Source organism: Oncorhynchus mykiss, chromosome 6, assembly GCF_057628025.1.
Source record: "Oncorhynchus mykiss isolate SJ-2025 chromosome 6, ASM5762802v1, whole genome shotgun sequence".
NCBI classification, from domain to species: domain Eukaryota; kingdom Metazoa; phylum Chordata; class Actinopteri; order Salmoniformes; family Salmonidae; genus Oncorhynchus; species Oncorhynchus mykiss.
In genome coordinates this window covers 34,423,472-34,430,996 of record NC_143027.1, presented here as the reverse complement: position 1 = coordinate 34,430,996, position 7,525 = coordinate 34,423,472, and the positions used below count along the sequence as shown (strand labels likewise).

Genomic DNA, 7,525 nt, shown 5'->3' with positions numbered 1-7,525 from the left:
CCAAGCCATAAGACTCCTGAACATCTAATCAAATGCCTACCAAGACTATTTTGCATTGCCCACCCTCTTCTACGCTGTTGCTACTCTCTGTTATTATCTATGCAAAGTCACTTTAATAACTCTACCTACATGTACATATTACCTCAATTACCTCGACACCGGCGCCTCCTCACATTGACTCTGTACCGGTACCCCCTGTATAGAGCCCCGCTATTGATATTTACTACTGCTCTTTAATTATTTGTTATTCTTATCTCTTACTTTTTGGGGGGGGTATTTTCCTAAAACTGCATTGTTGCTTAAGGGCTTGTAAAGTAAGCATTTCACTGTAAGATCTACACCTGTTGTATTCGGCGCATGTGACAAATAACATTTGATTTGATTTGTTTTGATGTCAGCCCTGTATCACACAAGCCTGGCTAACTCTTATTTAAACACAAATGACATATTTCTCTTCTTCCTGGGCTCAGGCAGATTCATCTGAATAGGCTTGTTTTGCAGCATTGATTCCATTGATTTGAAGCTTGATTTCACTTAGTAAGCTGTTCTGCAAAAGACGTGTTTCCTAACTTAACTCTGAAGTGTTTCTTTGCAAAGTGGCTTTCCACTGTGCCGCCCCTAGCTGGACTCTGAAGTTCTATTCACACACACACAATTTTAATTGACCTCTGCCTTATGTTATGTAGCCATTACCCAAACAATCCACTGTTACCTCAGTGCGAGGCGAGAAGTTGCATTAAATGACCAGAGACCTGGCAGGGTAGTGAACACTCACTATGGTACCTGATTGATAATGCATGTATCAGAAGATAGGTTATGTGTTTGTGTGAAACCCTCACCGCACCGGGTCAGTGTGTGTGTGTTTGTATGTGATCTCTATATCAGAGGCACAAGACCAGGCCTGGGGGTGAACATCTGCCTGTTTGACTCCTCTCCTTTCCTCTTCTTTGCCCTCCTTTCCACTCCTCCTCAAGCACAGACATTCATACAAAGCTGGCATTATCTTTCCGTCTCACAGCACGTCACACACCCTCTCTGCCCGTTCAGGGAGAGGGAGAGACTTGAGGGAGGCTTATGGGTACAAATGTACCCTTTACAACAGTGTGTCCCCACAACTACACTTCTGGCTGATGTGTGTGTGCACACCACCGGCCTCTGGCTGTTCTCTTTGTCTCTCTCCAGGACTGAACATCCCTCCTGAACTTGTAAAGAAACTTTCTTCTGGAAAAATAACCGTGGGGCTCCAACCGGAATCAACATATACAGTTCAATAGCCAACCAGACTCGGCAGAAGGGCTTGCTGGGTTAAACTATTTCTGGCCAAAAGTAATGGGCCTTTTCCCCTTTATTCAGATTACACCTGCTCACTTTCGGTTGTTTGAAAAGGAAATAAACTCCAATATATCTTTATTTTTTAAACAAGCCTTAGAAAGTTGGTTGCAATTTCAGTTTAATCCACCTGAAAGGACGGAACAAATAGTAAAACAAATATTGTGGTTAAATTCAAATATACTAATTGATTTAAAAAAAAATGTATTTATCAAAGACATTTTTAAAAAAGGTATACTTTTAGTGAATGATATCATAAATAGAACTGGTGGAGTTATGTCACACATGCAGCTAACACAGACATATGGAAATGTCTGCTCAACACAAAATTACAAACAATTAATTGCAGCATTACAACAAAAATGGAATAGGCAAGGAGAAGGGGGAAAAAGTAAGGAACTTGTATGTCGGCCCTGTATTAAAGAACATAAATGGTTAAAGAAAAGTGTGATAAATAAAAACATATACCGGACCAATAAACTGACAGCTGTGCCATATAAATTGCAAAATAGTTGGGAAGAGATTTTCGATGTTCCCATTCCATGGCACGTGGTTTATGAATTGATACGCAAAACAATGCCAGATTCAAAACTTCAAATGTTTCAATATAAATTACTATACAAAATTCTCGCAACCAATAGAATGTTATATATATGGGGGATACCATCTTCCCAGCTCTGCAGATTCTGCTGTGAGGAGGCAGAGTCATTAGATCATTTATTTTGGTATTGTCCATATGTAGCTCGTTTTTGGTTACAGCTCCAGGAATGGCTGAAGAATTGCAACATTTGCCTAGAACTAATGTTGCAGACAGCAATACTGGGTGATTTGAAAAGCCATAGTCAATCAATCAATAATATAATCCTTATTTTAGCAAAAATGTTTATTTTTAATTTACAATCTGTAGAAGCTATGAGAATAGGAAGGTTCAATTATTTTGTGAAGCATCACAGCACAGTTGAAAAATATATGGCAAATAGAAATCCGAAATGGATGATGTTGAGAGATAGATGGGAGGGGTTGAATGGAGCTGAAGGGTGAGACTAATAACAAGATAAACAATGTAAAGCATACGGGATCTGTAAAATGTATATAGGTTCAGAACTTTTGTGAAATAGCGCAGTTACAAATAGAAATCAAACTGGATGGACATCAGAAATAGAGGAAGGACTAAGAACAAACAAGAGAGAACTATTGTAAAGTAGACTGTGTCTGTAAAATGTGTATAAGATGTATAAATTAAAGGTAAAAGCAGAAGTGTTTATTAGTTTACGCCAATTGGGGGATCGGAGGTAGGGTTTGCTGGGAATAATAATAAAGGTATATTCTTTAAAAAAAGTATGTATGTCTATATAGGTATGTGCATGTATATACAATGGGGAGAACAAGTATTTGATACACTGCAGATTTTGCAGGTTTTCCCACTTTCAAAGCATGTAGAGGTCTGTCATTTTTATCATAGGTACACTTCAACTGTGAGAGACGGAATCTAAAACAAATATTATAGATTTTATAGATTTTTAAGTAATTAATTTGCATTTTATTGCACACACACACACACACGCCTTTTTTTCCCGCACCATTGCACGTGACAAATAAACTTTGATTTGATTTGATTCTGTGAAGGGAGTAGTACACAGCATTGTATGAGATCTTCAGTTTCTTGGCAATTTTTCCCATGGAGTAGACTTCATTTCTCTGAACAAGAATAGACTGACAAGTTTCAGAAGAAAGTGCTATGTTTCTGGACATTTTGAACCTGTAATCGAACCCACAAATGCTGATGTTCCAGATACTCAACTAGTCTAAAGAAGGACAGTTGTATTGCTTCTTTAATCAGAACAACAGTTTTCAGCTGTGCTAACATAAATGCAAAAGGGTTTTATAATGACCAATTAGCCATTTAAAATAATAAACTTGGATTAGCTAACACAATGTGTGATGGTTGCTGATAATGGGCCTCTGTACGCCTTTGTAGATGTTCCATAAAAAACCATAGTCATTTACAACATTAACAATGTCTACACTGTATTTCTGATCAATTTGATGTTATTTTAATGAACAAGAAATGTGCTTTTCTTTCAAAAACATCAGACTCTACTTTTATCCATAGCTACATAAGACCGAATCGAGCCGGTCGGTCACATTTAACAGTCTGATGGCCTGGAGATAGAAAATGTTTTTCAGTCTCTCGGTCCCAGCTTTGGTGCACCTGTACTGTCTCCACCTTTTAGATGGTAGTGGAGTGAATAGGCCATGGCTCGGGTGTCTGGTACGGTAATTGCACCATCCGCAACCGCAGGGCTCTCCAGAGGGTGGTGAGGTCAGTCTAATGCATCACTAGGGGTACACTGCCTGCCGTCCAGGACATCTACAGCACCCGGTGTCACAGGAAGGCCAAGAAGATCATCATGGACCTCCCAAATAGGATGCTGTCAATGGTGTATCTGTAGAAGTTTGTGAGGGTCTTAGGGGCCAAGCCAAATTTCTTCATCCCCCTGAGGTTGAAGAGTCCTTCTTCACCACACTGTCTGTTTGGCTGGACAATTTAAGGTTGTCAGTGAATTTCAAGTCAAGGAACGTAAAAACCTCTGAAGGATCCACCCCTTTTTTCAATTTTCACCTAAAATGACATACCCAAATCTAACTGCCTGTAGCTCAGGGATTGAAGGATATGCATATTCTTGATACCATTTGAAAGGAAACACTTTGAAGTTTGTGGAAATGTGAAATGAATGTAGGAGAATATAACACATTAGATCTGGTAAAAGAAAATACAAAGAAAAAACAACTTTTCTTTCTACCATCACCTTTGAAATGCAAGAGAAAGGCCATCATGTATTATTCCAGCCCAGGCGCAATTTAGATTGTGGGCACTAGATGGCAGCAGTGTATGTGCAAAGTTTTAGACTGATCCAATGAACCATTGTATTTCTGTTCAAAATGTTGTATCAAGACTGCCCAAATGTGCGTAATTGGTTTATTAATAACTTTTCAAGTTCATAACTGTGCACTCTCCTCAAACAATAGCATGCTATTCTTTCACTGCAATAGCTACTGTAAATTGCACAGTGCAGTTAGATTAACAAGAATTTAAGGTTTCTGCCAATATCAGATATGTCTATGTCATGGGAAATTTTCTTGTTACTTACAACCTCATGCTAATCGCATTAGCCTACGCTAGCTCAACCGTCCCGGTCCTGGGGGACGTCCCGATCCTGAAGAAGTTAAAGCTTTTCACACTCCATCGATGTGGACGGGGGCGTGCTCTCTCTGCTGTATCCTGAAGTCCACGATCAGCTCTTTCATTTTGTTGAAAACGTAGAGGGGTTATTTTCCTGGCACCACTCCACCAGGGCCATCATCTCCTCTGTGTATGTTGTCTCGTCATTGTTAGTAATGAGGCCTATCACTGTTGTGTCGTCTGCAACTTGATGATTGGGTTTTCCTTCTGTCCAGATGGGATAGGGCAGTATGCAGTGCGATGGCGATTGTGCCATCCGTGGATCTGTTGGGGTGGTATGAAAATTGTAGTGGGTCTAGGGTGTTGGGTAAGGTGGAGGTGCTATGTTCCTTAACTAGCCTCTCAAAGCACTTCATGATGACAGAATAAAGTTCTACAGGGTGATAGTCATTTAGTTCAGTTACCCTCACTTTTCTGGGTACAGGAACAATGGTGGACTTGAAGCAAGTGGGTAAACATTTAAACTGTATAAAATTCTACATCTTTTTCAATTCCACAAAAAAGGAACACCCATCGAAATAATGTTCTTTCATGTGATATAGGTGTAGAGATGATGTGTTAAATCCCAGACAACGTGTTCTTATAGATGCAATGGAAATACAATGAATTCCATTGAGCCCGGCCCGAAGTCTCCTACCTGACTTAGCCACACTCCCCGCGTGTCACCCCCCAATAAATTTTTGGGGCTGCCTCTCGGGCTTCCAGCCACGCTGCTGTGCTGCCTCCTCATACCACCGCCTCTCGGCTTTCGCTGCCTCCAGCTCAGCCTTGGGGCGGCGATATTCCCCAGCCTGTGCCCAGAGTCCCTTGCCGCCCAAAATCTCCTCCCATGTCCAGGAGTCTTGCGATTTCGGCCGCTGTTGCTGCTGCTGCCCATTACCATGCTGCTTGGTCCTTTGGTGGTGGGTGGTTCTGTAATGGCTGTCGTGGGAAGAAGGTGAGGACCAAAGCGCAGCGTGGTAAGTGTTCATCTTATTTAATGAAAAAACTGAACAACAAACAATAAAGAAACAACCGAAACAGTTCTGTCTGGTGCAGACACACTAAGACTGAAAATAACCACCCACAAAACACAATGGAAAACAGGCTACCTAAATATGGTTCTCAATCAGGGACAACTATTGACAGCTGCCTCTGATTGAGAACCATACCAGGCCAAACACAGAAATAGAAAATCATAGACAAACTAACAGACAACCCACCCAACTCACGCCCTGACCATACTAAAACAAAAGACAAAACAAAGGAACTAAGGTCAGAACGTGACACTTTTATGAACGGTAACTCATTAAAATCGTTGCATGTTGCATTTATATTTTTGGTCAGTATAATTGATGAAATCTTGTTCCAAGTATTCCCGTAAGAGACAGGTGATCATATACAACTGTAAGCAAGGTTTGAAATGGTTATGTTTTAATCAATATTATATTTGTTTGGGCTTCTTGCCGTCAATTTGCAGTCTACAAATTATGTTCGGCCTCCGACCACACGCTTCAAAAACAAAATCGGCCCTTGGCTGAATCTTGTTGATTTTTCCTGATGTACAGTATACGGACTCTAGTCTGACCACCAAACCCCCATGTAAAGAATAATTATTTGCAGAATGTGTGTCAAATTAATGAATGGCAATGATAAGAATTTGTCAATAGTTTTTTCAAACAAGCGCTTCATACTATGGAGAGGGCTTGGCACCTTGGCCACAAATTCATGATAAATTCAAGACGTAGAACAAAAGGTACTCTTGTCTCTCTCTACTTGTACTTTATGGCCCATATACTGTAAGTTTGATTCTCTCTCTCTATTTCTGTAGCTCTCTCTTCCCCATCTCTCTCTCTCTCTTTCTCTCTCTCTAAATTGCTATAGATGACAGCCGCCACAGGATGTTTTGACAATACAAAATGAAGACGAAGCCGAAACGTTTACTGATTAATGATTTTTCTCTCCATAATAACATTTATTATTGAACACAGTAGTGTTGTCAGTTGCACGGTACACTAAAAAATCTGTACTGTTTCGATACAAGAACATGAAAAATAGTTTGGTACTTACTTAAATAGTTTGGTACTGCTTATCAGTGCAGCCGATGTCCCCCTTGTAGCGTGAGCTCACAGTGCCCGCTGCACTTAAGCTTAACTTATGTTTCCCAGTCTAAACAGTTTGTGCAGATATTATGAAATCATTTTGTGATGTTTTTGTTTCTTTTGGTCTTCGGGAAGGGTTTCTTGCGCTTTTCGTGCACACAAAAACATTTATTGAGGCAAGTTGAAGATCGGTAGCCAAATGCTATGCCCCTTCATCTGTGATTGGTGATCAGTAGGAGTGGGAACATGAAATGTTTGTTGTCATTCAACAAGAGACGACTAGCTTTCATGCACATTTTTTCACTTGAGAAATACTGCACCAAACATCTTAGTTAGATGTAGAATTGTGCGACTAAGACCTCCTCGTCAAAAACGTCAATTCAATACAGATTTCTTGATTTATCTTAGATTAATTCAGCCTAGTTTGAGGAAGTGTTACTGGGCATGTTGCTATGGGGGCTCAAGTGGGATAAAGTAATATTTCCGCTTTCTTTCCCGTTTTTGAAGTGAAAGTCTTTAGGGAACGTTCATATTGTTTAGCTGAGTTCTGCTAGAATAAAACCAAGCCTATGTATGTGGGTTCCTTTAGCCTTCATTGGCAGTCTGGGCTGCATCATGTTAACTCCCAACTCATGCTGCGCAGAAGGTAACACACTTGAATAATGTGACATTGCATGTAGAAATGTTGAAATTGTTCATTACTGTTTGCAAAACAATGTCCATACAGGCTAGAACACTTTACAATGCAAGAAGGTACCAACCAGTAGCCTACAGCTTTGTAGGCTAACTTTCTTTGCTAGCTTACTAGCAATTTTGCTAGCTAACATCAATTCACTATCAAATCAAATTGTATTAGTCACATGCTCCGAAT

At 40.1% G+C, this 7,525-nt stretch overlaps 1 long non-coding RNA gene across 1 annotated transcript; it reads right to left on the bottom strand.

The window, feature by feature from the left end:
• Positions 1–2,197: 2,197 nt before the first annotated feature.
• LOC149982842 (uncharacterized) lies at positions 2,198–6,897 on the bottom strand. Its single transcript, XR_016496918.1, has 2 exons — positions 6,623–6,897; positions 2,198–5,494 (listed from the first exon to the last, which is right to left on the bottom strand). It is a non-coding gene; the product is annotated as an uncharacterized LOC149982842 (long non-coding RNA).
• Between the last annotated feature and the right edge of the window lie 628 nt (positions 6,898–7,525).